This window comes from Lygodium microphyllum, chromosome 28 (assembly GCF_053477565.2).
Source record: "Lygodium microphyllum isolate KBCC chromosome 28, Lygodium_microphyllum_v1.1.10, whole genome shotgun sequence".
Lineage (NCBI taxonomy): Eukaryota > Viridiplantae > Streptophyta > Polypodiopsida > Schizaeales > Lygodiaceae > Lygodium > Lygodium microphyllum.
Window position 1 is genome coordinate 57,434,684 of NC_141162.1, and position 22,481 is coordinate 57,457,164.

Consider the following 22,481-nt stretch of genomic DNA (forward strand, 5'->3'; position numbering starts at 1 on the left):
TGAGAGACTAGACTAGATGTGAGATTTGATTTCAAGATAATCCCACATAGGGGCACAAGTACAATGATAACAAGATACAAAAAATCCCACAATCCGGGACCATAGGTATAGACAATAGGACTCGATAGGATATGAAGGATCTCGGAATCCGTGATGATAGGTATGGATACAAGATATCAGAATTACAAGATCTTCCTTGACAAAGATGAACAAGATACAAGATAGTTCATACTATGAGATTACAAGGTGACAAGAAAAAATGAGTATAATGGAAGATAAGACAAGGCTAGATACCATGACTAGATAAGAACTAGAATTGGGACTAAAAATTACTTATTTGGAGGTCTCGACTCCTTGAGATCCCTCCTTGAGCCCTCCTTTTATGGCTAGCCCCTCCTTGAGCCCTCCTGTTATAGGTGTTGGAGCATGGGTAAAGATCTTATAGAAATTTTCATGATGACATCATCGATGATGCAAACAATGATGTGTCATATCTTCTAGAAGATTCTATGATGAGATGGAAAGGGTGGGTTTGCATGGTTGGCTTGAGGATGTCCTATTAAGGGTGCATTCACATGGGGTGTGGATTCATAAGGCATGAGCAATAAATAATCCGTACAATTGATAATGACATGTTTGTGACATATTATCAAATATGTTTATTCACATATCAATAGCATTTTGTATGGGATCATCTATCAATTCTACATATGTCAACCACCATATTGTACAACTCTTTCGCAACACCCTTTTATAATCTCTACTATATATAGAGGAATACCATTCATGTAGAGCATATATAGTTATAAGCATATAATTTTAATTTTCAAAATACATTTTAATGATGCAAAAATATCAACTTCATAATTTTTTAGTATATTACACACACACACACACGCATGGCAAGTCATCCACATGTAAAAAAATCCAGTCATCCACATAGATGACTATGATGACCAAACCTGCAACTCCCTTTCTCACATAAATTAAGTGATTAGGATTAGAAACATAAAAGCCAATTTTGACAAGATACTCTCCGATCTTGTCAAACTATGCTCTAGGTGCTTACTTCAGTCCATAGAGCACTTTCTTTAACATACACACATACGTGGGATGCTCTAAATCCTCATAGCCTATTAGATGTTGCATATACATTTCTTCTTACGATTCATCATGCAGCAAGAAGTCATTGTTTATATCCATTTGCTATAAACTCTAATCTTTGGCTACTGTGAAAGTAATCATACATCTAACACTTGCCATCCTAACAATTTGATTGAACATCTCTTCATAATCTATACCATATGCTTGAGCATAGTCTTTTGCGACTAGTCTAGACTTATATTTGCTAAGAGAACCATCTACATTTTGTTGAATTTTGTAGACCCACTTACAACCAATAGCTTTCTTGTCCTTAGGTAATGGTATTCAATCCCAAGTCTTATTGGCCTTTAATGCACCCATCTCCTCATCCATTGTTGCATTCCAATAAGCATGACCAGCAACACCCTAAAGAATGTGGGCTCAACATTATCAACCATCTTTACCATATAAGCATAATGGTGAGCTACCTAGCCTTCAAAACCAAATCTTTTAACAGGGTATCTAACCTTGCTAGACTTTCATATCATTGGATCACTTAGTGAAACCTTTACATTATCATGTGCTCTTTGTATACCTAGAATTCTAACTAAAGAAATGCCAAGCTTATCATCCAAAATCTTTGAACCACTAGAATCTCCATTAAACCCCAAATGGCTAGGAGATGCATCATTACCATATGCCACTTTCTTCTTCCCTTTGTCTCTACTTGTAACACTAGTAGATGCACTTGAATATGTTGGATTGTTCCTTTGTCTCCTAGCTAACTATAGACGTAGTATTAGATTATGTTTCTAGTCCACTAAGGCTCCGTGGTTCTTGCTTTTCTTTTTATGCATAACTATCATGATCATCATTAGGATCCAAGGTATCACCACTAGATACATATGAACTGCTCATCTCATAAAAAATAACATCCTTACTTACTCTAAAATTACCTATGACAAGGTTATAACAATGATGCCATTTTTTCTCTAAGGAATATCCAATGAAAACGTATTTTTTAGCCTTTGGATCAAGCTTCTTTTGCAACTCATTTGGCACATGAAAATATGCACTACAACTAAACACTTTCAATTATGATATATCGGGCTTCTTACTTGTAAAGCATTCTTCAAGGGTTATTCCATGAACTGCAACTGTGGAAGTTCTATTCATAATACATATAGTAGTATGAACATCTTTAAACAAAAAATGTTTTGCCAAATTCTTTTCAGCCACCATCAATACCCATGCAACTTCTGCAATATGCCTACCTTTCTGCAACCCCATTTTGCTATGGGATATACCTGCGAATAAATTATCTCTTTATCCCATGAGACCTTAAGAATCACTAATGTCATTAGAGAGTTACTCTCCCCCTCCATTTGACCTCCATTACTTAACTTTCAATCCTATTTTTGTTTCAATAGTAGGCTTGGAAGTTTTGAACTCCTCAAACACATTACTCTTCTCCTTCATGAAATATATCCACAGCTTTCTTGATCAATTATTAATAAATATGATAAAATATATATTTACAGTAAGAGATATGTTTTGTGTATGCCCCAAAAAAACTATATGCACAATATCAAGTATATATCTACTCACATCTCTATCATGTGAAAAAGGTTGTCTTGCGTACTTACCAAACTAATATGCTTTACACACTTTATGAAATTCTATAATAAGCAAGAAACCTTGTAACCAACCCTTTAAACCCTTTAGATTATATTAATGCTATCCTTTATGCATTTGCATGTCCAATATGTTTGTGCCATATTTCAATGTCTGCAACCACTCCTTTGTCTTTATCATACATATAGTAGCATTCATAACAAGAATTTCAGGTTCTAAAGTGAACATGCAACCAACTCTACTTCCTTTTGTGACCAACTAGCACTTATAATTAAAGTCTTCTACAAAATAAGCTTTTGTATTAGATTGAACCTATGCCTGAATCAATATACCATATATCATCATGTGTCCCCTTTCTTGTAACATCCGTCATATGTTGCATAACAAACAGTTGCTCATTTTTTTCCATTGCATCTTAAGATGATACATAGTTTCCTTACTTCAATTTATCAATGTGGATATCATCTTTCTTAGCATAACATTAGGCTACAATATAATGTGTTCAGTCACAATAATAACAAACAATATCAGAATTGCTTGAACCTTTATTTTGCCATCCACTTCTTCCTCTAGAGTTTCTCCTACTTCTAAAGTTTCCATGACCCCCTAAAATTTTTATTTCATCAAACTCTTGATTTAACTTGTTTTGCTGGTTATCACCAACACATCCTATACCATGGTCTCTTGAAGAGGATCTAACACATCCCCTTCCTAAAATGGAGTATAATGATTGGACTCATTCACCACTTCTTTCAGATTATTCACCTTGGATATTGATCTCTTTAGTGATTATGAGAGAGATAGCTCATCAAAAATTGGAAATGGCTTTCGTAGATACACAGAAGTCACAAATAATTTTTAGGCCTTCTCATTATTAAGGCTACCCAAATCATCATCATTGGGCATCATATCAATAGTTTCTAAGGTATCTACAATGTATCTCACTTTCAAAACATACTCGTTTACATACATATCTTCCCTTTTTTCAAAGTATTCAATTGCTTGAGTTGAATCTTCTGTATCTTTGTATTTATTGAAAACATGTTCTAAAGAATTATCCAAGCTACATCTGAAGTTTCTTCATTTTTGATATGTCCCAGTATAGAATTATGAATTATTATAAATAGAAAACACATTATCTTTTTGTCTTTTTCATTTCATTCTTTCCATGGCTTTCATTATTGTATAGTTGCAAGGTCACTCAGCTCTGTCTCCTTTTCTTCACGTGAAACAAACTCGAAGAAGTCTTCCAATAAGGAAGTTCGTCACACAAAACTTTCGTGATAGGTAGTTGTTCTTGTCTAGCTTTGTAATGATGGGGTTTCTGGTGTTGTTTGCTATTATCACAAAGTTGATACAAAAGATTAAGCAAGTCTTTTGCAACCTTTTACAACAAGTGTACAACAATATACTATGAATCCTTTTTAACTGAGTACTCAATAGTATATGTAATCTGTAATGTATTTGCATATAAAACTTCTATTTTCTTAGTGGAAAACACCTCAAAACTTATAGACTCGAAATCTATAACATGTATATCCACTTTCAATTAACACAACTGAAATTGCAATGTATTCCAAAACTGATGTTTCCAACTTTAGGGTGTAAAATGGGACCCAAAACGGCCTCAAATAGCCAAAAATATAGTAAGAAACCCACAAAGAGCATATGTGTAGAATGTACAATGTTTTGATTTTACACCAAATCTCAGAATCATCTAAGTTTTTTACTCTACCTTGGCTTTGGTGCCTCCACATGCACTATCCAAGAGTAAGAGTGGAAGAATGAGAGATCTTCTTATGTGTTGCTTGCTTGCTTGAATCCTTGCTTCTTCTCCTTTACTTCAGCTTTTAAAACTAGCATCTCTCAGTGGTGCCACTTTGGTACCATGTAATGAATTGTATGGTGGCGAGACTTGCTTGAGCTGTTATGCTAAACACACACCATACACATAAGAGGAAGCTCACTTAAGAACACAAGAAGAGAGATGGATATCATTTTTTTTCTTTTTTCTAGTTTTTTCTTTTTCTTTTTTCACACAAAGCAATGCATGTAAAGTATAGATAAGATACAATATAAAGGAAAGTGGCCTACTAAGTCAACAACGGATAACTGACTATACTAATCGACTAGTAGTATAACTTAGCCAACTATAGATAGGTGTAACAAACCAAATAGAATAAGGGATTGGCCATGTTAGAGTCATAATGACCATTGATGTGCTAAGTGTAGACATATAGACCATTTAACCATGTGGCCCATCATCAATGTCCATAGTGTTGGGGATAGTTAGGGTGGTGTCTAGGAAAGTAATGTGGGTGAAGGTGTTAGTGACCATGGGGCGGGTGTTGGCAATGACCACAAGCAATGTGGTGGCAAGGAGGCGAGAAGGGGAATGTTGGGCCATGGTGGCCCTATACAGGGTGAGCTTAGGACGATGGCTAGGCAACGGGCAATTGACAGGGCATTGAGGCATGGGCATGATAAGACCAGGGTGAGACAAGAGAGATGACAAGTGGATTCATAGGTAAGGCTCTATGGACACTATCATGGTGCAATGGTGAGTACAAGCTGCCACCATGGATAATAAGCGTGGTATCAGGCAAAGAGACAAAGGTGCTTGATAGGCAAGGCAATGATGGAGATATTGCATAATACCAAAGGGGGGTAACTATTTTGGTGTTCTTTTTTGGGCGAGGGATAATTTCCCTCCCACCCTCTTCCCCCATGGCCATTTGCTGCTGCTGCTTCTTCTTCTACTTCTTCTTCTTCTTCTTCTTCTTCTCCTCCACCACCTTCTCCTTTTTCTCCTCTTCTCTTTTTCTCCTCCTTCTTCTCTTTTGTTTACACTTTGCTCTCTTTCTTTTATTACTTCCTCTCCTTCCTCTTCTCTTTCTTCTTCTTTTTCTTGTTTTCTTCTTTTTCTCTCATTTTTCTTCTTTCGTTATTCCTATTCTTATTCTCCTTCTCCTTCTCCTTCTCCTCCTTCTCCTTCTCTCCTTCTTCTTCTTTCTGCTCCTTCTTTTTCTTTTACTTCTTTCTCTCTTCTTAACCACTAATTAGACTTCTAGAAAATACAACGATTTCTTGAATCCAATGACAACTATGAATAAATCCAAAACCATTCCAACTTTTTTAAATTGTAAAATAAAAAGATAAAATCAAACAAACAAAGTAAAGTAGATGATTCTTACTAACAAAAAATTGCAATCTTCCTACCAATAAAATTTACTCCCTTCATTAATGAATTCAAATCCTAATTAAATATTTGCATTTCATAGTGGGCCTTTTTGCATCTCTCCTATTTCAAATGTGTAATACACGATGACTTCATGGTCGATGTGTCCTTGGTCTCAACAAAAACACAACCAAAATGTTGTGCTACATGAGCTCAACTTATTGGCATGTTCGACACACCCTTATTCCTTCAAGAGCTTTGATGCATGAGAATCAATGACTATCTCTCACATAGTCTCTTGCACACAAATGCAACCATTTGTTTATAATGAGTGGCATGGCCGTCCTTCAATCCCATGAAGGATGCACTTTGCACACTCCATGATCCAAATGAGTGTCCATTCGACTCTCAACCCTCTATGACCTCGACATGTGAAAGAGAAGCATGGGGATACAAGAGAGTGCTAAGAGAGATGACAAGAAGAGCTTCACCCTCTTAGTCCCTCACCCTCGTTCTCTCACTCTCTTGCTCTCAATCTCTCACTCTCACCCTCACTCTCTCATGGTAAAAGTAAGAAAGCAAGTTCACAAAGTTTTCATACACATGAATACCTTGCTCTATTCATTCTCACCCTTTTAATACATTAATTTTAGAGTTAGGTTTTTTCCATCTCTCTTGGGCATCCAATTCACTTTTGGGCCACAAGATTGGTCATCTCTTATTGCATGATTTTCCTATGGTGAGAGCGAACTAGAAATTTTGCCATTTTTCCACGGAGTCTATGCTATCATTACAAGTTGCATGGAATCATGCCAAGCTTGTGGATTCACATAATAAATCAATACAATTGTTTCAACCTTTTGGCAATTCAATTATGCAAGTGCTTCATACACATTATGTTGTGGCTAATAATCCAAAAAATTAGGCTCCTTCCTTATGCTTGTTTGCTAGCACATTGCATACTGCTCACTTTTTACAACTAATACTATTTTTCAGGAGAGAGAGAGAGAGAGAGAGAGAGAGAGAGAGAGAGAGAGAGAGAGAGAGAGAGAGAGAGAGAGAGAGAGAGAGAGAGAGAGAGAGAGAGAGAGAGAGAGAGAGATGTGTTGATAGGTGAGAGTACCACTCCATGCAGGGCTTGCTTCTCATATCATTTTGTGCTTTTCCTAGTAACGAGTACATAATGGTAAAACCTATCTTTTCAAGAACAACTTCCAAACTTGGTGTTTTCCTTCCAAGGATGCGTGTGCTCAATATAAAAATCAACCACAAGTCCTTCTAAACAAAAAGCTGGTGCGGCAACATGAATTTGGCTACTTTCAATCAATCAAGCAACAACCTAGATATAAGCTTCAAGAATGGTCTCTTTGTCTTTTTATGAAATAATACAACGATGATTCCAAATTCCTAGCTCTTTGAGAATAATATATATCCCATCTGTGGGTACCCTCCCACCTTTGTTCAAACTTGTAGATTGTTGTAACATCACATAGCCACTTTGATGACCAAGTTCTATAACCTAGAAAGGACATCATCTTAACAAGCTTCATCAATAAGATTTTACCTTAGCAATGTTTTCTTACTTTTCTAGTTAAAGAATGAAAAATAGTAAAACATTTGATTCTTGAGTGATGTATAAGAACATGGAGATGAATGAGCATATCAATACACTACAACAAAAAAGCTCCATAGACGCGCTTGTAGACGCAATATTTGAACTGTGTTAAAAAATGTCGGGCGCGTTTATTACCGCGTCTACTGTTGCGTCTAAAATTTTGCATCTAAAAGGGCACTTATAGTGAAACTTACACGCCCATATAGACGCGCCTATTGATGCGCTCTGTAAATATATATTCATATTTATAAAAAATTAGATATATTCATATTATATGTCTATACACGCGTGTAACTACGCGTCTAAAAAAGCGTTTACTCTGCAAGTTTTTGACGAGAATAGACACGCATTTTTCCTGCAATTTAGACTCGCTGATAGACGTGCAAAACAGATGTATGAAAAAAAAAACAAAGAGCATGTGGCTTGCTCTCTGGTTTTTTTTCCCCCCATCAACATCAAATTGTATGCTTAGGAAAAACAGAGAAAGATTATTTCTAATATTTTTGTACTGAAAACAAAACAATGTATGTAGAACACGAAATTTCATATATATAGATGAAACGTTTTTACATGATGAGTTCTAGTGCTTGTGACCTCAAGCATGGTCATGGTCGCAAGCACTAGCTGAAAGTAATACATATAAAAAATGAAAATTACAAGCCAAGGGGAGACATACATGCATGGGGCTCCTCTACATCTCCTCAGAAGAGGCATCATCATCGCTAACACCACCGCTGCCTGTGCCGCTACCGCTGCCACCACTGCTACTGCTAGTCCCTTCTTCGCTATCCTCAACTGCATCAGGGTTCGCCTACACAAAGGATTAAGGTATATAAATACCATTACAAACAATAAATTAGAGTTACCTATACTTTTCATGTAAAAAATAAAACATACCTCTTCTGGTTGTAGAATCCTCATGGCACGATTATATTGCTCCTTCGTGATGAGTCCCTCCTCATAGAAATGCTACCAAGTGGGCGCCCGGTGTCGAAGGGTTTTCGAAAGAAAAGTCGCAACCATAGAGGTTCTTGAGAAATTTCAAGACAGAAGATCAATCGAAGCAAATAATCAAGACAAATATGATGCCAAGTAACATTTGTATTACTGCCAAGTTATCTCTGAGCATAGAGAAACATCATAACAAACCACATGTGATCTATGCAATTGACCCATGCCATGAAACCAAGCTCTTATTAGAGTCCAAGCTTATGAGAAGCAAGATTTCAAATGCACACAATTGACAACAGTTTCTACCTGCTTTGCATCATCCATATGTGATTGCAACAGTTGACAAATCAGTTCCACCCTCTCATGAGTAGTATGAAAACTGAGAATAGCTCTTAAAATCATGACTGTTTTCCTCAATACACCAATTGATTGTTGCACTTCATTTGATGGTTTGTAGATGTCACTTACTATTGTATCACTGCGAAATTTGATGCCTTCTGAGACAAGACTTGCACAGACTGCTGCTAATTGAGCAGGACTAAGGTCAAACAGTGTTAGAAAAAGCTAGAGCTAACCATAACTCATTAACTCTTCGGAAAGTAGCTGTAATTTATCAGAAGCAACATTCTCATCTTCCTCCTCATCCAGCCAGTATGTTTCTAAGAGCTTCACTGCCTTCTCATAAATGTCAGAATTGTCATGGGTCTGTAAAGTCTTAATCTTTTCAACGCCTTCTGCTTCATCAATATACTGAGCATACAAATTGATGCCACCTGTATTACCAAGGTCCTTCTCGGCTTCCCCAACCCTCAATATGTTTTCTAATCCTTCCAAACACACCGTCACAATTCGAGGATCCGAACAGGTCAATAGATCACACAATGGCTTGATGCAACCTTGGCTTATATGGTACTTTATCTGTTCGTGTGTACCACCCGATGTAGCATTTGATATAGCCCAAGCTCCCTCTTTTTTAATCTCAAATTCTGCTCTACCAAGCAATGATACAAGAGAAGGGATGATGTTTGCATCAATAACGGCCTGAATTTGCTCTTTGTTCCCAGCAGTTATATTTGATATGGTCCAACATGCTTCCTTTTTTATGCTTCTTTTGTGGTTGTAAGTGAGCAAATTTAGAAGGCAGGGAAGTACATTGTGGTTGAGAAGATACTGTGTCTGTGCATCATCCCTTGTGACAATATTGCCCACTGTTCGTAACGCAGGGATGAGGACCAATGGAGATGGATGCAGAAGCAATGCAACAAGCCTCGGGCAAACAACAGCTTCTATAACCGCCTGAATTTTATCATTTGTGCCATCAGAGAGGTCTCTCCAGAGGTATTATTCAAGCCAGAACTTTTAAGGTCAAATTCGATATGACGAAGATCTCTGTCATTTGCATTTTCTGTAAGTCGTTTATTGAATATCATACGAGCCAGAAAGGGTTTTTGTGGACCAATAATCGAAGGATCATCTCGTTCTGCAGTATCAATCGGTCCATACGTTCCAGGCATACTGTCTTCTCCGTGATATCCCTTGGTCGTATCAGCTTGTAGTCAAGCAGCACCATGAAAGGCCTCCAAAACAAAAGGATCATCGCATCGACTTCATGGGTCAACTTGATTCAGCTCTTCTGCTGTATGGCTGCAGGATGTCCTCTTGCAGTTGATTTTGTGCTTCTCTCCTTTCTCTAATCACAGATCAATGATGTCGATGCTAGTTGCTGCCACATGTACTAATAACAATGCTCTCTATGCCATAGAAGTAAGGACTCACTGTAGCAGTTTCAAAGGGCATGATCATCATGATAGTCGAGCACAGCCTCCCTCTTACTCCATCGAACGAGCGTCGAATTTGTTGACGGCAGTCCCTCCATCGTTTCCCGTCTATCTTCGGCTTCTCTTTCGTCACCTAGAGCTCGCCGATGCTTCCAATCCTCTTCTCGTTCCTGCCATCCTCTCCTTCATTGTCATCGCTACAGCTTTGTCTTTGTCACCTCCATGTCTGTCTTCTACCTTGCTCTAGCTTCACCGTCTCCTTTGTCCGCGACTGACTATTGTGTTCAATCCCCTCTCGTATTGCAGCAGCTTTATCGCTCCTCAGTCCGCCATCTCAGTTCGCCGTCTTCCTGTCATCACTTTCCATTCGCTCCCTCCATCAAGCATTGACCCCCCCTGTTCTTCCTGTCCTGAACTCTAAGAGATTGACCTGATGCTATCGATATACGTGCACAATCAAGCCACGATAGATCCCCAAGGATACTACGAAGGCAACACATGGATATGGGTGCCAAAGAAGGGAGATCCTAGGAGCATAGCCCAACCACGACCATCGCTTGCCACCCCATCTCCAGGAAGCCCCACCCTTGCTAATGCAGCGAACACCTAGGAATCCCAAGCTGCAAAGCCTACAGAACCCGTAACGATTTCAGTAAAAAAAACCCCAACCAATCTATCAACCAATGTAGCAGCTTGATACCTCGGAATCATCTAAGTTTAAAGAGCTTGGCACTTGCTGCGTAAGAGGAAAACAATGTACCATCTATGCCACTAGAGCCACCCTCAATATCCCAAAGCAGCACTGGACACACAGATCAGACTACGGAGTTACCCTTAGAGACACAATTGTCTAATCCGCTATCCCTCGAACCATCACTGTTTGGCTCAATTCCACCTAAACCACTAGCATGTCTATGCATGTTTGTGTGTGTGTGTGAATTCAAGTGATATTAAGAGTGTGTTTTAAAATCTATTGCTTTCTAGTTACAAAGCTTTTTTAATCTCATGCATGTGTGCATGTGTTTGTAGAAATCCTATTGGTACACATAAATAAAATCTTAGATATAACATCCATGAAACTACAAAACCTTTGAGATTTTCCAAAAAATATTTGTGTAAATATATGTGCACACACATATGTGGATTGAGATATGCAAAATAAATGGTACACGTAATTCTCTTACCTGGTGACCCTCATTTCACCCTCTTAAAGCTTAGCACATATTTTATAAACTCAAAACATACATCTAAAATGAATTCTAAGTTGTTGACAAAGACAATATTCATGGATGCAACTTAAAACAAATCCAACTTTGAGCATTTGATAACCTTAAAGCACATATGATTTGCACACATGTACTCACGCATGCACACACACACATCTTTGTAGTAGCATAATGCACTCATTAGAATAACATTCAAGTCATCATTCTATACCTATGCTAGATATCTCTACAATTCATGGGTTTGATAGGGGCTCCATTTCTTGCAAGTTTGAATCTTTGTGTGGGGAGCATTTTGAAGAGTACATAAGGAGGTATATTTTTAATAACAATTAAAGCATGATTTTGATATTCTATTTTTTCTCTTTTAAGTTCACTCAAAAAATAATTGTATGAAAACATATAGAATATGGAGGCATATAGATTGATATATGCAAAATTAATGGTATGGTTCATTTTCCTTGCTCCCTTCCTTTGACTATCTCCTCACCTCTCAAATCTCAAAATGTGTTTTATATTCAAGTGTTGCACATACGATGAGTTGGGAGTTGCCAATATGATCATACATGTGTGTGCAATGTGAAAGAGTGGTTTGGAGATTTTGAGCCTTGATAATTTAACATAGTAAAGAATTAGGGCTAGAACATGACTTTTACCACCAAGTTCCAATTACATTTTCCCAATTGATAATATATGTGAATTATTATTTGCGCTACCTTCATATATAGATAAATAGGTGGGTGACTGTCAACAGCCTTATCCATGCAAGAATAGGTGGGGGAACATGTACTTTTCATCATAAATCCCCTTAGCCTCATAGTTATATACACATATTATAGATATGTATGGTACACATTGATAGTTTTAAAATAAGACAACATGGTGTAGGATAGAGAAGCTAGCCACACATAATCACATGATACACACATACGTGTGTTTGTGCATCTGTGCTATGTATGTATATGAGCAACAACATAAAAAATATCAATCAGTTTCCTAGATTAAATCTTCAAATGGTTCATCTCTCTATAACCCTTCTAATTTAGAAATTAATGTTGTACTCCATGTCAACTTGGATGAGAGTTAGAAATTAATGTTGTACTCCATGTCAACTTGGATGAGAGTTAGAAAGCTACAATGATATGAATCCCTACTATCCAACGAGAAAATGCAGTTTTGGATAAAAGTTCTTGTGTGGTAGAAAACTTATGAAATAAATATTTATTTTATATTTAATCACTATTTAATGGGTATTGTGGGCTACCATTTACTGGACACAATTTCATAGGGATAAGATCCACACACATCTAATGATGATCTCATAGATCCTTTGCAAGACCAGAGTGTTTACCTAGTAGGGTGAATTGTGTTAATTATGCTTGAGGGTCAGTTCACCTTGAGCTTCATACATAAACCTATAGTTTTCTATATGCTTTACAACCTCAAATGAATGGCAAGATTTATGTGATCTCTAAGCTAGAAGGGAAGCAGTGTCAAGCATCTTCATGAAAATGCAAAACCCCTAGGAAAAGTGTAGATAGGTTGGATTTTTGCTAGCTTAGTCATTTGTGTGATTGTTTTCTTTATTGTTTTGTATTTGGATTTTCCATGTTTTTTGGCGTAGGATTTGTTTTAGTCATTTTTTTGGATTTTTTGAGTGTGGAAACTTGATGACCTTGGTCAAGTTTGGTATATTTTTGGACAAGTTGGAATTGGAGTTCCTTGATAGTTGCTAAACATTGTGGAATATGTAACTTTTCATGCTAAGATTCTTGCACATCATAGGGATTACGGGTTCACGAGTACTTCACATTGTCGCATGGAATTCACATGGGGATTTGTGAAAGTCACTCGTTGCAGGGACGCTTAGAAAGATGGGAGCAAAAGATGATGAAGAGTGCTTAACTCAAGGCAAATTCATAGAGAAGAAGAAGTTTAGATGCAAGAAGAATTCTCAAAGTAAGTTCATGAGCTAAGGATAAATTTTTTTTGAATAAGAAGATGAAGCCAACATAGATTTATGTTCCCTTCAAGGCACAAATTGTCAAAAAGATGCACTCCTCCAATCATAAAGCTTGGACCTTCATATACGTCAACAAATTCATGCAAATCTTCTTTGGTGCTCTATGGATCAAGAACCAAAACAAGGTGCTTTCACATATGTTGACACATAAATGATCAAATTTGCAGCATTAAGAATACCCATCTTCTCTTGCATTACTTTAGTAGCTTCTTCTTCCATGCAATATTTACACCAAGTTGACAATACCACTAGTAGAAAGGAGCTTCTTAAACCCTCCATAAAACATCATGAGAGGTCTAAGAAGCCAAGCTAAAGGCTTGTCAGCTAAAGATAAACCTTTGTTTGTTAGGAGCAGTGCCCTCCTTGTTGCCCACCAAGAAAGATGCAATATTAGCCAAGGTTACTATAGTCGAGAATGATAATGGGTCTGAAGTTTCATGCTACTGCCACCAATAACAACAGCGTAGTCACAGACTCCTAGAAAAGGTAGACTTCAATCATTGAACTCCCTTACAAGCTTCCTTACTATTGATATTGTTGTTGTCAACTACAAAAATCATTACATTAATCTTGCAAAAGCTAACCTCCATTCTAGGTTATTCCACAATCATATTCAAGGCAACACCATGAGGTGACAACTACCTCCAAATCTCCTACTTCATCATCAAATCCTTCCCTTAAGCACTCTGGTGCCTCATGATCACGAAATGAAGGTGAATCAGTGACCCTCTAGAGTATCAAGGAAGAGGAACATGCACATCAAGATCGGCCAAGTGTTGAAACTGCAAGTGATGATGAAAGGAAACACTCTCTTCCTCCTATCCTCTTTGTATTACGCTTCCTGCTTCAACATGCATTCACTCTGGTGCCATAAGCATGAGAGTAAAGCCCTCAATTATTGCCATCCTGTCCGTCCTGTCATCAAAAGCAGCTTTATTCTTGTTGCTCTCTTGATCAGTGACAATTGACTCCCCCTAGACCTGTGAGACTGTCGCCCCTTAAATCACCTCCTTGAGCTTATCTTCCTCCCTTTATCACGCAATCGACTTCTGTTGCACACATATGGTGAATCAACTCTGGGTCTTTCTCGATTTCCTTCACATCAACTTCCTCCTTCTATTCATGTAGCCATCATACACTCCATGAAGGATGATAGAGAACAAAATGTGAACATGATATCCCCCATAATTCAACATAGAGGAGAACATATCATGTCCTCCCCTCCCGGTGGAAGCCATGTTGGTTCTTCTTAGTTATCATCCTCTCCTCCTTTTTCACTCTCTTCTACAATTGCATATCTCCTCCCCACATGGTCCAAAAAGCTTGTAGATTTTCTTATTAAAGCTAAGGATTTATTTAAGAAAAGCTATTCTCTCCTATCGTTATCATGTCCCTCTAATCTTCCAATCATACTAGACTTGTAAAGTGAGGGATAAAAAGAATTCCAAAACCTGTGATTATCATGTTTTTGTGAACCTCCTCTACCTATATTCAAGCTTTTCCTAGAGTCATTGGCATTTCCTTTCGTCAAAACATCATTTCCCATGAATTTCCATGACAAGAGAAGAGTGTTTAAGACTCTTTATGAAGGGAGCATCTTGTAGCGGTATGCAATGTTCCTCTCATTTTGGAGCATTATGGCAGAAACATTTGTTGCATTTGAGCGTGATGAGATTCCACAAGTTATAGCATCATTGTCTGTGTTAACCGTCGGGAGACTACCACATAGAAATTCTAGCTTCAATTGATGTTAAACTTGACCACACGATGTAGTGGTGCCTCATTAGACTTTGATGATACATTCAACTGTTGACTGAAAGAAGCATCCAGGTTCATACTCTGCTCTTGCTTTGAAAGTGGTACAACATCCATCACAATACAAATCACTTTTAATCTTAACTCATAAAACAAAAGGGAAACCATTTAACAAAAAAATGCAAGCCAATGTCCAAGTCTGTTGTGGGGTTCCGCAAGATTCAAATGTTTCTCCCATTTCTTTCCTTCACTCCCGTGCTAGCAAGAACCGTATTCAAAGAAGCTTCACTGTCATCACTTCCTGCCTTAATTCATGCATTCTACCCTAACAAGAAAATATGCTTTGAAATAGAACTTCGTGTTAGATCCATGCGACGCAATCAATCAAACAATGTCCACACAAAAATTATGAATGTATTGAAAAGAATGTGCCTAGCCTAACTACATGTTCTCATGCGTCATGCAAAATGCAAACACAAGAGACACACATGATGCCAATTAATGTTTTCAAATTCTTAGAAAAAAACTCTGCCCTCAGGTTTGCAGCGGTGGACCTGTAGTGTCATGACATCCAGATAGATTGAGGATTCTCGTCTCGTGGTTCGATTGCCAGAAGGCACCGGCAGGCCCCCATTTTTACTGGAGATCACAAGCACGAAGAAAGAAAACACTCAAAGAACTCAAAATGATTTGATTCACAAAAGTTGTTTACCCAAATTCCAATTTGTCCGGCTACTCAATGCTAGGAACAAATTCTAAATGCAATTCAGAGTTGTAGTCACACTCCATGATGTGCGCTCCAACTCTTTCACTACAGTGCACATATCATAGTAGTCCACTGTAGTCACACGATTATCGTGCTGCAACTTGAAGCCTTTTTTATTGCAACAACTCTTGAAGCATTCAAATCTATTTTATTCCTTGATAACTGCCATGACAATGTTTGGATTTCCATGTTTCTGAATTTTCTTGTCCCATAGGTTGCAAAAGAAAAACTACTAGCTAGTTGATGCCTTCATGATTCAATGAATGCATGATGCTTATGGGGCACGAGGATGCATGAGCCTCTTGTTGTTTCAAATGAACATCACACACATGGCAGAGTTGCAAAAGTGTTATTACACCACATCCTGCATAGACCATCTATCTGCTTGCCTTTTGATCAACCAATTAAACTAGTTTGATTGGACCCATTCAGTTCTCTAGGCATGAGGCTGGATACAAACCAACAAAGGGACCTATCATCAGTGCTAAATTCGGAGCTTCTCCTTTAAGTGTTAATGGTGTTCGTGCTTTTGGTCTCAGTGAATAGACAATAACTATTAGATGTCCATCGCCACATCAATCTTTGGTTTCCCATTTGATGTATTCTCAAGCCCTCTGCTTCCATTGTAGTCTTCCACCCTCTCGAGCTCATGTCAGCTTCTTCTTCTTTTTCTCTGATCTTCAGACTTTGGCTTTTAGCTTTGTCTTCTCACTAACGTAGAGGATGTCTTCTTGTTTGCTAAAAAGAAAATTTCTTTTTCTTTGTTTTGATTGTGTGCAGGCTTCTTGGTGAGATTTCTTTTCAAAGTCTGCTATCCTTTCCCTTCTTCAATTCCAATAATATCAGTCATGCATTGGCTATTGACCACAGAATGCTGATTGAAACTCCTCTCCTTCATCTGCCAATGATGTAGCACTATGATCATAACCTGCAAGACTTCAACTACTTGGACTTTGGTCATAGCCATAGCTTTGACTATATCAACAATGAGGAAGAGGGTTATGAGTATGTGCTCAACCTCCAGTTCCTAGAAATAAGTAGACGACTCTAATACTTCAACTTCAACATCATCGAATTACATAATTCAATGTGACGATAACACAAACTCGAGGAGTTTTCCAAATTAATTCTTGGTAGCTAAGCTCCACTCAGGGCACCATAATTTCATGCTCGACGACCACCCTTCCAATGTTGTCCTCTACGTGAGGGAGAAAATAGAAAGAAAGCTAGCCTTCCTTTTTAGTGTTGATCTTCCTTTTTAAAAAAAATCCTCCTCGTCCTACCCAAAACCTTGTCGAGCATTTTTAAAACAAGATAGAGGTGGCACATCTAAAAGTAAGATAACTTTGACATCACCTCGAAGAACCCCTGCTTCAATGGAAGCGCCCATGGCAATAGCTTCATCCACCATTAACATTTTTGTTTGGATCTTTACTAGATATATTGGCTACAAAATCACAAACCCTAGGCATTTGGGTCACTTCCCCAACCAAGAGTACTTCATCTAGCTCACTAGGTTTCAACCCTCCTTTTGCTAGACAATCATTGCATAGTTTGCGAGTTCTTTCAATCAGGTCCATCACTAGGGCCTCAAGCTTGGATCATGCTAGGGTGAGGTTGAAATGCTTCGGACTAGTTGCATGAGCCATAAGAAAGGGAAATTGTATGTCTGTTTTCATGGAAGTAGAGAGCTCAACTTTACCTTTTTCAGTAGCCTCACACAACCTTTGAAGAGCAAGGTTATCTTTTGTGATGACCATGCCTTCTTGCTTGTTGAACTCTTGAACAAAATGCTTAATTAGTGCATTGCTGAAATATTCACCACCAAGGAAAATGCCACAATTGTTGGCTTTCACCTCAAACACACATTCCAGCATCTCCAAAATAGAGACATCAAAAGTGCCACAAGCTTTCAAGATGCAGACAAATGTGGTAACACGCATAGTAAGACCTCTCAAGGTCCATTTCATGAAGAAGACAATTCAATGCTTCCTTTTTAAGCCCATGTTCAACATATCATGCAATCAGTGCATTCCATGCAATTCCATCTAGATCTACATAGATCTCTCTTCCAATCCTCTCTTTCATTAGTTCCAAATGAAGTTGCTAGCCTATGAGCTGCATTTATTTGAAACACATCAATGCTTCTTCACAAAATCCATGTTCAGCATATGCTGTGGTGAATGCATTCCACGAACTTTCAATTTTCATAGGAATCCTATCAAACACTTGCCATGCTTCTGCAAGAAATTGGCATTTACCACACATGTCCACAATTGTGTTGGCCACAAAAAGCTCTATTTCCAAACCAGGTTTCTTTGTTTTAACATGTAAAACATAGCATGTCTCTAAATATTTTGTAACACCAACAACTTTTAAGAACAAACAAGAAAAGTGACAAAATCAGGATACTCCAAAGTGGCTTCACAGTAGTGGACGCACATCATCAAGACAATGTAGCAGTTGTCGATACACTACATTCAGGGTTCATCTCCTGATTTTTCCAAATATTTCCATGCCATGGGTTGGATTTATGAACGTTTTTGCACCATCATTGAGCACTAGCACAACATGAGGTGGCCCACTATAGCTATATACAGTAAATGTTAGCTGTACATGCACTTGAGAGAGCACCTTTCATTGAGCACTCATTGTTTCTTGCACGCACGAGAGTTAGGATATTCATCGCTAGATTAGGAGATTTGGTTAAGTGTAAGGTGGTTGGGTGAGTTTGAGGGTCATGAAGGACGCCAGTAGTTGCGATATGGGTGGTTTTCTTGATCGACATCTTGAGGACCATCATTTCTTGAGCGATTGTGAGAATTTGGGTGGGTGGAGTGGAGTACAATATTTTCTTGCTGAGTGTTGAGAGGTGAGGATAAGGATCTTAAATAATCAAGGAATTGTGTTTGGATTTTGCATGACACAAGAGCACATGTTGATAGGCTAGGCACAATTTCTTCAGTGCATACATTATTTTATGTGAAGCATAGCTTGATTGATTGCATATCATGGATCCATCATTGTATATTTCTCAAACCATGAATGGATGGGCATGAAGTTCTATTTTGTAGCATATTCTTGATAGGGCACATTGCATTTCAACATTTGTCAAAGTTATCAACTGAAAGCACAAGTCATGGATTTCAAAGACAAGTACCATGAAAATTCTTCTTGTCAGGAGATTTTGTAGCATGTTTTCCCTATCGGTGGATCATGTTAGCTTCCACTTCAAGCTTTAAAGTTAGAAGTTGGAAGTTGGTGAAGGTTGTATTGGTCTAAGGGGATGCAAGAGACTATACTATCATTGGAACACAAATTTAGAAAATAAAACAAAGCAATATACAGAAAAAATGCATTCAAGAGATGGCATGTGGAGGTTGTGAAGAGGAAATTAAAGAAGATATATGGATCTTGGTTTCAATGCATGAAGAGTTTGATGCATCGGTCTCCAAGAAAAATGGCTTCGTAGGATCCAGGTGGAGTAGGATTGGGGCAGTGGTGGTAAAAGTGGTCTTTAGGGTCTACAAGGCCTTCTCGGCTTTTGGGATCCATGAGAACTTGTTTCCTCTGAGTTTGGTGTATGACTATCTTTGAGTAATCCTTGATAAATATAATGTAGAAGTTGGTAAAGTCAAGAAAGCATTGGACATCACAGACACGTGGGTGTCTGCTAGTCAAGAATAGTCTCGATCTGCTTGGGGTCCATAAAGATTCCTCTCTGGGAGACATGGTATTCAAAGAAGTCCACTTATGTCTGATGGAAGAAACACTTCTCAAGTTTTGCATATAGTCCTTTTTCTCTGAGATTTTTCAAAACTAATTTTGCATGGTGCTCATGCTCCTTTGGATCTTTTGAGAAAATCAAGATATCATCCAAGTATATTACTATAAAATGATATGGATACTCTTGGAAGATATCATTTATCATATGTTGGAACACTACAAGAACATTGTGAGACCTAATGGCATAACAACATACTCCAAGTGACCATACGTTGTGTGGAAGGTTGTCTTCCATTCGTCCCCTTCTATGATCCGTGCAAGATTGTAAGCCCCTCATAGATGAATCTTTGTGAAGTTCTAGGATTTTCCAAGGCGTTCCAAAAGCTCTAGTATCAAAACAAAAAATGGTATCGATCCTTGACTATTATCTTGTTGAGTTGTCGATAAACCACAAACATTCAAAGCGACTCGTCTTTCTTCTTCATGAATAGAATTGGGGCTCTACCACGAGACTTTGAGTGCCTAATGAACCCCTTGGCTAAGTTCTCGTAAATGTTCTTGTGTAGTTCATCAGGAAATAGCCTATAGAAGGATCCAGAAGGTAGTTGAGTCCCCCTCATGGAGTTCAAAAGAACAATCATATGGTCGGTGTTCGAGCAAGAGATCTACATTCTTTTTTTCAAAGACATCTTGAAATTCTTGATAATGGCTTGGTAGCTTCACTTATCCTTCTTGAGCTAGTATATAGTATATCATGTAGGTCGGTTCCTGCCTTACTGTGTGCATAAAGGCTTTGGCTCCTAGATATACTGACTTTCCCTGATTTTCATTACGTGTAATCTTTTGCTTAACCCAATAAATTTTTGGGTTGTGTTTCTTTAGCCAAGGCATCCCAAGGATGATTGGATTTGTGGGACTGGATATGATATTAAAGCATACACGAGATTTATGATCACCAAGAGTTACCATGAGTAGTCAGGTTTCCTTGGTAATATCTCGAGATGCTATAGGTCTTCCATCCATGACTTTAGCTGGTGCATGATTAGTCTTTTGGAGTACTAGAATCTGGTATCTATTCACTAAGCCATCACCAATGAAACATGCGTAAGCCTAGAAGTCGAGAAGTCTTTGAGGAAAACGGTCTTTCTTGGCAAGATCATCTAGACTGTGACAAGGAAAGTTTCCATGGATGTGGTTGGGATCAAGAGATCCTTTCTTATATCAAGGTCTGGTTGTATGGTCTCATTCACACCTCGACATCCTCATTTTCCTTCTCGAGGATGGTTGCAAAAACTCTTGAGGTTTTTCCCTCTTATTTAGGAAATTTAGGCAATGTATCTAGGGTTTCACAATATAGGCGTAGATGATTCTCTCTTCATCTTTGCTTTTCTTATGGGGTCAAGGGCTAGAATCTAGTATTATCTATTTCCATTGGTTCAAGCTTGATTTCTTCTCTGATTGGGACTGGGTTCTATTGGCAAGGGATTAATACTTCTTGATTTTCTTGCTTCCTCTCGAACAGTCTATTATCACATTGGATGGCTTCTTGGATGGCTTCCATGATGATATAATCATTGAGTGTTCTTGCCTCAGGCATAGTGAGCATGAGGTCCTTGATGTTATCTCAAATACCCCATCTAATTTGGCTGATGAAATACTCCTCATGCCAAGTGAGGTCATAGATTAATTGCATAAATTAATATGCATAAGTAGAGGCAGGCAGTTACCTTGTCATAGTTTATGAAGTTTCGTTTATACTACTCAACTGGTGTTTGCATCTCCAAATGTGGAAGTAAGCTTGCAAGAAATCCCCCATAGTTATGAAGTACTAGCATATTCTTTTCCAAGATTGAGGTGCACCATGATAAAGTTTGAGCACAAAGAAAAATCCCAATTAATCCCACCTTGGAAGTATCATCTGGATACCTATCCAATTGCATGCAGATACAGAGCTTTACTTGTTGTATGAATCTCCTGAACTTTGAATGACTACCATTGAACTTCTCTAACATGCTAATCTTGGTTTCTCTTGTTGGGGGTTGATAAACATGCAGAATCATTTGATCACTTATTCTGCTATTTTGTAAGTCTCAGATCTGGTATTGCATCTCTTGAAGTGCAGGGCCTAGATGTATAAGATGTTCTATTTGAAGTTGTGCGTATTGTTCATTCAAGCCTTTAATTTGTTATTGGAGGTTTTGAAGGGAGGTCACCATTCTTTCAAGGGTCACCTACATGGTGTTCAATAGGGCTAGAAAGTAGTCTTGCCAAACTATTACGGGAGTACTAGATTTTTCTTGAGAGACTAGACTAGATGTGAGATTTGATTTCAAGATAACCCCACATAGGGGCACAAGTACAATGATAACAAGATACAAAAAATCCCACAATCCGGGACCATAGGTATAGACAATAGGACTCGATAGGATATGAAGGATCTCGGAATCGCGATGAGAGGTATGGATACAAGATATCAGAATTACAAGATCTTCCTTGACAAAGATGAACAAGATACAAGATAGTTCATACTATGAGATTACAAGGTGACAAGAAAAAATGAGTATAGTGGAAGATAAGACAAGGCTAGATACAATGACTAGATAAGAACTAGAATTGGACTCAAAGTTACTTATTTGGAGGTCTCGACTCCTTGAGATCCCAAGACTGGCATTGGCAACACTAAGGAGCTCTATGGCTAGCCCCTCCTTGAGCCCTCCTTTTATAGGTGTTGGAGCATGGGTAAAGATC

At 38.1% G+C, this 22,481-nt stretch overlaps 1 pseudogene; it reads right to left on the minus strand.

Annotated features, from left to right (window-relative positions):
- Positions 1-9,032: 9,032 nt before the first annotated feature.
- LOC148011489 (importin subunit alpha pseudogene) lies at positions 9,033-9,976 on the minus strand (annotated as a pseudogene).
- Between the last annotated feature and the right edge of the window lie 12,505 nt (positions 9,977-22,481).